Below are 9,717 nucleotides of genomic sequence, written 5' to 3' on the forward strand. Positions count from 1 at the left end.
TTGGGAAGAAGTGAAGGAGGGTCCCATCCATTGTCTGTTCATGAGACAGGCAGAGTCTGTCTGCTACAACATCATGGCCTCAAGTAGATATCTAGTCATAGAGAATTTTTTTAGGAAACCTGTTTCTAGTGTAGCTGGTGCTACACTTGAGGCTGCCAAGATTATTTGGTATTTTAGAACCAAATATATGTATGGAATATATAGCATGATATATGTGTTATGTTGTTGCTAAGTTTTGTCTGACCCTTCTGTGACCCTATGGACTGTAGCCCACCAGGCTCCTCTGTCCATGGGATTCTCCAAGCAAGAATACTGGAGTGGGTTGTCATTTCCTCCTCCAAGGGATCTTCCTGACCCAGGGATGGTACACGTGTCTCCTGCATCTCTTGCATGGCAGTGGATTCTTTACTGCTGACCACCAGAGAAGCCCCATGAGTGATGCAGCAATAAGAGAAAAAGAAGTAAAGCAAATCTGGCAATAATAACAGCAGTGTGAAAGGTTTAGTCAACTCTTTGGCAATAATGTACATAGATTGAGCAATGTGTGTGTGTGTGTGTGTATGTGTGTTTGTCTGTCTGTCTGCCTGTCTGAAAAGGAAGAAATGGCGCCCCAATCACTAAACCAGGAGTAGAACTATAATTGTGAAATTTGGACACCTGTGTCTACAGAGATAGCTGGAATTAGTTAAAATGCCTAAGGTAAACCATTTAGTGAAACGTGAATTTGTTTCACTCATGCTGTGACTTAATTATTCTTTGATAATTGCTTTGTCTCTGAAATGCAAGGCTGAGAACTCTGCTTAGTAATTATCCGAAGGATAGCACCCGAACCCAGGTGAGCCTCCTTGACCATCTCATTCCCCTGGCAAGAGTCCATCAGAGACAGAAATCAAGCTGATGCTCTGGAGATGGCTCGGGGCTTGCCAGCCCACCTAGAGAACATTCTAAACATGCCACCCCTCAGGGAGACAAGTTGTCCACACTACAGCTCACAACTATCTTCTGTTAGACCCGCTATTGACAGGGCGACTGCCTGATGACAGATTTACCCAACTATACGTCTCATTTTCAAGACAACATTTCATGCTGTAAGCTGTGAAATGGGTACCAGCTTTATGAACACACAGAACATCAATATACCCAAGAATGCACCAGCTACACACTTCTGAAATTATTCCCAGTTAGTAATTATTTCAAGTGACCTTTCCTCTCTCTGTCCATTTAATGCCAATATGCAAAATGATTTTTTCACATGAAAAGGAAACACAGCCAATAAAATAACCTAACGTTGCCTTACTTGCCTGATGTCTTAGTTTTTTTTTTTTTCTTTTTCTTTTATAATTAATTTTCCACATTTCATCAGATGCAGTATCTAATAATTTTCTTTGTCAGGTAAATGAGTTATTGAATGAACAAGTCATACTCCAATATTTCTGTAAGTGACTAGTCTTGAATGATCATACTGACTTCTATAAAGAAAAACAAGTTATCGGCGGACTGCACCTGCCAGTCAAAAACTTCACTAACAAAAGGTAAAAGGCATCGTAACCATAAGGGGGTGTGAAGGAATCTGGAGGTTGAAAACTAGGTCCACTTTGAAGTATAACTCGCCTGTTTGTATGGAGTTGCACATTAATTTATAAATATAGGAAAGCCTGAAAACATATGGCATTATAGTTTATCAATATTGAACAAGAGCTTTAAAGAACAAGTTCTTTGTATCAGGGCTCAGGCAGTTCTGCGTCTGCGCAGCGGACTTGGGGCTGGAGCGGGGCGGCCAGGGAGGCGCTGGATGCGCGAGAACCAATTGGCAAGCAATGGAGAGCAAGTGCCGGGCATCTCCATTGGCGCGCTCCTGGGGCCTCCCGAGTCCGGGCGCCCGCCGGCGGGGACAGTCCGGGAGCGGGGGGTGACGCCCCCCTCCCCGGCAGCATCGGCTCCTCCCCCCTGCTGCAGGCCGAGGTGCTGGATCTGGATGAGGACGAGGACGACTTGAAGGTGTTCATTAAGGATGCCTCATTGATGGACACGAATTCCTTCAGCCCGCTGATACCTACATCCCCTTTATCAATGATAAACCAAGTCAAGTTTGAAGATGAGCCAGATTTGAAGGATCTTTTTATTACAGTCGATGAACCTGAAAGCCATGTTACTACAATTGAAACTTTTATTACTTACAGGATTATTACTAAGACATCTCGTGGGGAATTTGACTCCAGTGAATTTGAAGTTAGGAGACGTTATCAAGATTTCCTTTGGTTGAAAGAAAACCTTGGAAGAAGCACACCCGACTCTGATTATTCCACCATTGCCAGAAAAGTTTATAGTGAAAGGAATGGTGGAACGCTTTAATGATGACTTCGTTGAGACACGCAGGAAGGGATTGCCCAAGTTTTTGAACTGGATTGCTGATCATCGAACTCTAGCATTTAATGAAGACTTGAAAATTTTTCTTACTGCACAAGCTTGGGAACTCTCTTCTTACAAGAAGCAAGGGCCTGGATTACTCAGCAGGATGGGACAGATAGAGTGGTTGCATTGTCAATGAGAGGAGTTAAAAGTCACCCCAAGGAGTTCATGGAAATGAATAACTTCATTGAAATATTTAGCCAGAAAATAAATTTGATAGATAAAATATCTCAGAGAATCTACAAGGAAGAACGGGAATATTTCGATGAAATGAAAGAGTATGGCCCAATTCGTGTTCTGTGGTTGGCATCGGAGGAAGATCTGGCGGATACTCTAAAAAGTGTTGCCAGCTGCGTTGACAAATGCTGTAAGGCCACCGAAAAACGGACGTCTGGACTCTCAGAGGCTCTGCTTCCTGTTGTACACAGGTATGTGCTTTATAGTGAAATGTTAATGGCTGTCATGAAAAGAAGAGACCAAATACAGGCAGAACGGGATTCCAGAGTTGAAGCTTTGACATCCAAAAGGCAGATACTGATCTGCTTACGGAAGAGACTGGAAAATGGAAGATAAAGTGGAGTGTGCTAATAATACCCTGAAAGCAGATAGAGAAAGATGCAAACAAAACATGCAAAATGATTATCAAGTCAGCATTTACAAATATGGCCAAGGAGAACATCCTCTGTTATGAACAGTGTCTTGCTACATGGGAATCCTTCCTTATGTCACAGATAGATCTCCACTTGGAAGAAGCCTCTGAAGATAAATTGTAATCTCATTGAAGACCTCTATGTGATCTTTGAAAGATAATGTCTGTTAACCAAAGTTATTCTTTCTCAATGGGCTGGATCCTTTCTAAAGTGGATGAAAGTATTTCACACTATCTGGAAAACCAGCAACTTAAAGCTCAGGTGTTCCATATCATTGATATAAATTTGGAGATATATATTTATATATATACACACACATGTAAATATTTAGCTTAATTTTAACTATGTTCTTAAATTTGTATGCCAATAATTATAATTATACATAAAAAGTTTTTTTCTTAAATATTTGTTTGTGGAACATGTCATTTTAAATATATTGTAAAGACTCTGTTTTAATAAAAAGTTTAATATGGAAAAAAAAAAAAAACAAGTCCTTTATATCAGTGAGAACAGAGAAGACAAAGGTGTGCTGTCTTCTCTGCCTTCCAGGCCATTGGCTCCAAAGACAGGGCCTGGCATAGCACTGATTCATCTTCGGTTTCCTTACTCTATTTTAAATTAGACCTGTCCTGTAATTCTTTGGAAATGTTTTCATAGAGCTTTTCACATCAAAGAGGACTCTTTCTCTTTATTTCCTAACTTGTCTGAGAAAGTTTACCTGTTTATCCATCCTGACAGCTGAAAGATAATAAATGAATACCTGGCCTTAGACTATCTGTTCTGGACTAAATACACTTCAGGATGTTATGCAGAGGCCTGAGTTTAAGCCCAGACTTTCTAAACAAAAGGTACATGACTCAAGCCAGCCTGTGGCCATCTTTGACTTCCGTCACGTATAAAATCGGGATGATGAGACTACATTCACGGGGTTTCAAGGAATAATCAAGTGACGTGATGACTGTCAAAATGCTTTGTAAATAGTTGAAGGGTAGATACAGATTCGGTTCTGTGTTTCTATCTCACCAAAGACTGGATGGAGGAGGAGCAGGTAGATTTCAAGCGGTGACTCACACCTTCCTCGTGAACGTGGGAACCCTGTGGAGGGCAATTAATAAACAGCCCATTTTCTACAATTGTCTAAAGCAGGCCCCACCACTGACCCAAATGTGGATTCACAGTGCCCCACCTCGAAAACTCTGAGTGAGCACTATTTGGCATCAATGTAGTAATTAAATACAGCGACAAAGCAGATCAGGTCCTTGGAATGTTAACCTCATTATCACCCTCTCACAGTTACTTGCCAAAGAGTTAACAGCCATTAAAGCTCCGCTGCTCATCCAGTCAGAATATTAAATTAATCAGTGCCTCCCTGACTCAAATATCATGGATGGAGTTAATCCTTTTCTTTGTACATATCAAAAAGAATATGTAGAGGCTTTGGACAAACTTTCTAATATTTTTCACCATTTTAATTATTTCACGTAGGGTTTTGTTAGGCCATTTTTAAAGTCCTTATTTAATTTGTTATAAAATTGCTTCTGTTGTTTATGTTCTGTTTTGTTTTGTTTTGTTTTGTTTTTTTGCGTGCGAGGTACCTAGGATCTTAGCTCTTGGACCAGAGATCCAACCGGCTTCCCTGAGTTAGAAGGGAAAGACTTCTTGCAAAAGCATACATGTTTGATGCAAGCAATCTTTGCAAATAATAAATGCTGCCGCCAATTGATCTATATTCCTATGTCTGTATCTACCTGTTGTAGTCATCTTTAGTCACTTAGGGAAACTGATCAAGGTGCAATCCTCTGGAGAAAGCAATTATAGCATCTTCTATCTGCTAATAAATCACATCATACTCTCAGGGAGGGAAAAAAAAAAACAGTGAACAAAATGTTGTTTGACAGAGGCCTTTGCCCCAGTTCTGTTATGCTGGTCGCAACTATGTCATGATCCCGTCAGCATTAATTATGCCTGAAAGATAAAATGTGGACACAAAACTGGGCTGTGCCTCTATGTTTCGCTGTGTGTATTTATCTGCATAATCTGCATTTGTTCATGTTGACTAGGACAGAATGGTTAGCAGTTTAGCAAGCCCCAGAACTCTAAAATGAATGAATAAATATTTTCCTCTCACGGGTACTTTTTCCTAGGAACATTGTACCTGAATGTCCATGAACTAACATGGTAAGAGTACCTTATGGACAAATAATTGCTATTTCCGATCGAGAGTAAAAGCCTGGAAAAAAATCTGATCCACACTTGTTTTGGTCTACTTATATTCCTTGGCTAAATGTGCATGTTTTCTGTTAATTGTGATTCTGAAGCTAGAGAGGGCTTCTTGGAGGTGACAGACAAACAGCAGGATATCATGAATATGGATGGTGTGTCTGAGAAAATAAATTATCAGGGGCCGGCCACTCCGGTGACCCACTTCTGCTGCCAGCAATGAGCGTGGCAGTGAAGGCCTGGACTGTGTGAATTTGCAGGACAGAATTTCCTCCCCATCAACTCATTTACTTCCTGCATTTGGATTATTTTAAGCACTACACAGCAGTAAGATAATCAATCACTAAATCACCAATCCTGACATTAAGGAACACGCAATACATTATTGCTGATTACTACTTAAAAGTGGAGCTGGTACAGCTCCATCTCGGAAGGTAGCGGAGAAGGAACGGCTCTAACACATGGACTCCCCCGGGGCGTGATGATCCGGGTGTTGTTGGGAAGATGACAAGCTGATGAAATTCCTCTCTTCAGCCTGAACCATCTAACTTCACGTCTGAAACTTATCTTTTTAAAAATGTGTAGTCCTTCTAAATGAGACATATTAACCTAGCCTGAAGCAGCACATAGAAATTGTCTTGGTAACTGTGATAAAAATAATTAGTTAATACCTAGTTACTTGGGATCAATGTGGTTCTTGGCTTGAGTCACCCAAATAATTTATAGGAATACCCCCAAACATGATCATTCCAGGGTTTAATAATATAAATTACAATGTCACCAAATCTGTAGACTAACCAAAAACTGGTATCTCTTGCATGAATTTTTTATTTATAACTGGAGAAGGAAATGTCAGCCAACTCCAATATTCTTGCCTCGAGAATTCCATAGACAGAGGAGCCTGGTGGGCTACAGTCCATGGGGTTGCAAAAAGAGTTGGACACGACTGAAGTGACTTAGCATGCATGCATGTCTCTCTGTTATTCAGAAATGGTGAATGTTTCAGTTACTGAGGGCAGAAAAGATGTCTTATTCACATTTCTATCTCTAGCATCTGGCCCAGGTCCTGGGATACTGAAGCATTTAAGAGAATTAGGAATATAGTAGATTATTCAAAACAAATACACACTATTTGCCCACAAGAGGAGAGGAGATAAGAAAAAGAGCCTGCTTAGACTTTGAACTGAGACATTTTCAAATCACAGCCCCAGGCAAGGAACTTAATTTTTTGGAGTCTAATTTTTCTCATCTTCCAAATCTGTGGATTATCTTATCATCTGTAACATAAAGAAATTAATATTTGCCTGAGAAAGCAAGCACAAAATAAAAAGTGAAATGCTTGTGTAAGAACTGGCTCATACTAAGTAATTGATACATTGTAGCTATTATTAGTAGAACACTAAGAATAGAAAAGAGAAAAGGATCTAAAAAAAGTATTTGGGCGACAACGCCCTTAAACTTTGTAATTCATGGAATGTGGAGAAAACAAGACAGGACAGAGCCAACTGTGGCCATCAACACGTCAGTTTGAGACTAGAGAGATGGTAATTTTACAGACTAACATAGTGACATAAGGAAAGAAAGATATTTATGGGGAAATACAATTGCATTTCATTTGGGCTGGACACATGTGAAGTGCTTAGGAACATACAGTGGGCAATGCTGGGAGGCAAGTTTCTTGTGTGTCTGCAGCCCTGGGACAAACTCTAGCCTGGAGACACATTTGAGAAGAAACAAAAAAGGAAGCAGGCACAACAGTGGCTATTATCACAGAGGACAGGATATAAGAAGGATGAGCAGGGAGCTAACTGAAAACTCTGAGCAACCTGCACATTTAGAAGGATGGCAGGACCTAGAAGAGCTGCTAAATAAGCAGAATAAATGACTGCTGAGATATGACAAGAACCAACAAAAGGTGGTGTTCCAGAAACAAGAATGCTGAGCCTTTCACAAAGGGGTTGGACAGTGGTATCAAATAAGTCTTATAAAATAAAGGCTAAGAACCATACATTAGAGTTGACAATAGACCTTCAGTGAATTTGATGAGTGCAGAAAGGCAGAAGTGAGATTTCAGTGGATGGAGGTGATGGATAATAAATTGAATAGTAGACAGGTGAGAAGAACTCACTTAACTGTTCCATGGAAGAATGGATAAAGAAGATGTGGTACATGTATACAATGGCATATTACTCAGCCACATAACAGAATGAAATTATGTCCTTTGCAGCTGCATGGATGGATCTAGAGATTATCATACTGAGTAAAGTGAGCCAAAGATAAATATCATTTGATACTGCTTAGATGTGGAATCTAAAAAAAAAAACCTGATACAAATGAACCTATTTACAAAACAGAAATAGTCACAGAAATAGAAAAAAAAATTATGGTTACCAAGGGGGAAAGGGGAGGGGAGGGATAATTTGGTAGATTGGGATTGACACATGGACACTACTATATATAAAATAGAAAACTAATATGGACCTAGTGTATAGCAAAAGGGAACTCTACTTAATACTCAGTAATGATCTATATGGGAAAAGAATCTCAGATTAGTGGATATAGGTATATATATAGCATTCACTTTGCTATGCAGCAGAAACTATACTCCAATAAAATTAATTTTAAAAAATATTCAAATATGAAAGTTGGTGAGAAACTTGGAGTCAAGACAAGGGGGCATCAGCAGACTAGGTATCACCTATGTGGCCAGTGGTGTGTTGGATTTTGTTGGATTTCAGAAGCAAAAAGGTGCATAAGGGGCTAGTTTCATATATGCTAAGAATACCAGTGGAGCGGCTATAGGATGCCACCCTGTGGGACAGTGACCTCCACTCCAAGGTCCTTTCTTATCATTTGCTTTTCTGCTCAGATTTACCTTCATAAACAAGTTTGTTGCTCTGAGTGAGAACTCTGACTTGAGAGTCCCTCGTTTGGATGGTGAATAATAGTATCTCCTTTTGATAAATTTAGGACTTCCCTGGTGACTGAGACCGTAAAGAATCCGCCTGCAATGCAGGAGACCTGGGTTCAATCCGTGGGAGGGAAGATCCCCTGGAGAAGGAAATGACAACCCTCTCCCATATTCTTGCTTGGGAAATCCCTTGGACAGAGGAGCCTGGTTTACTACAGTCTATGGCATTGAAAAGAGTCAGACACAATTGAGCGACTAACACTTCTCACTTTCACCTTTGGTAACTTTATAGTCCTGGCAGCATTTTAGTAAAGGCATAATGAACAATGGCGTATGGCATGCTCCATAGCTGTTAATATATCAGACTCAGAGACTGTGTTCAATGTTGCTATTTTTCAGTCGCTAAGTTGTGTCCAGCTCTTTGCAAACCCATGGACTGCAATGTGCCAGACCTCCCTGTCCTTCACTGTCTCCCGGAGTTTGCTCACATCCATGTCTATTGAGTCGGATGCTGCTATCTAACCATCTCATCCTCCGTTGCCCCTTTCCCCTCCTACCCTCAATCTTTCCCGGCATCAGGATCTTTTCCAATGAATTAACTCTTCCCATCAGGTGGCTAAGTACTGGAGTTTCAGCTTCAGCATCAGTCCTTCCAATGAATATTCAGGACTGATTTCCTTTAGGACTGACTCATTCGATTTCCTTGCTGTCCAAGGGACCCTCAAGAGTCTTCTCCAGCACCACCACAGTTCAAAAATATCCATTCCTCGACATTCAAACTTCTTTATGGTCCAACTCTCTGAGTTGAATCTGGCTTAAAAACTTGATTTCTAAAGGAAGTGACCTTGTAGTCACAGCAAAGAAAAATCCACAAAATCTTGGGCAGACACTGTTTTTGTTTGATTGAATTAGTCTTTTCAGTTTAACTTTGCCGTGTGATTTTGCATGATATGACATTGGGGTGTACATTTTCCCACATCTTTGGTGTTGGGCTATGAGTTACTCTGTCGTAGCAGGTGAGTTTTAGATGGAAGCGTCCCTTGTGCTCTGCTATTAAAGGAACACACCCCATGTGACTGCTAGACCAAAGAAAATAGGAGATTGTGTAGCAGTCCTGAAAGCAATCCATAGCCTGAAACAAGACCAGCTCATCCTAGGCGAGACCAGGCTAGCCCCTGCAAACCACAGCCTTGAGAAAGACAATCAATATTTGTTTACAGTAAACCATAAAGGGTTTTGAGGTTTGATGCTATGCCATAAAAAATGATAAATATAGTGTTAATTACATTAAGGTAAAATAGGCAACGTGAGGATGACCAAATACTATGGAAAGAAGATATATTTAAACTGCACTTACATAAACTTCTCGGCAAAGCAAGTTTTGATGACAAAATCATTGATAAGAAATACAGATCACTCCGCTTATTTGTAAATGTTTTTAAATGTCAGATGTAACTTACATTTTCTTCCAAAGGAAGTAAGAGGGAATAACTTATTGTTTCCTCTTATCCCCAGTTTCGCTTACCT

The 9,717-nt window shown here is 40.2% G+C and overlaps 1 pseudogene; it reads left to right on the forward strand.

The window, feature by feature from the left end:
• Window positions 1-1,817: 1,817 nt before the first annotated feature.
• Window positions 1,818-3,254, forward strand: LOC122703188 (annotated as a pseudogene).
• Window positions 3,255-9,717: the final 6,463 nt, after the last annotated feature.

Source organism: Cervus elaphus, chromosome 11 (assembly GCF_910594005.1).
Source record: "Cervus elaphus chromosome 11, mCerEla1.1, whole genome shotgun sequence".
In the NCBI taxonomy this organism is placed as follows: domain Eukaryota; kingdom Metazoa; phylum Chordata; class Mammalia; order Artiodactyla; family Cervidae; genus Cervus; species Cervus elaphus.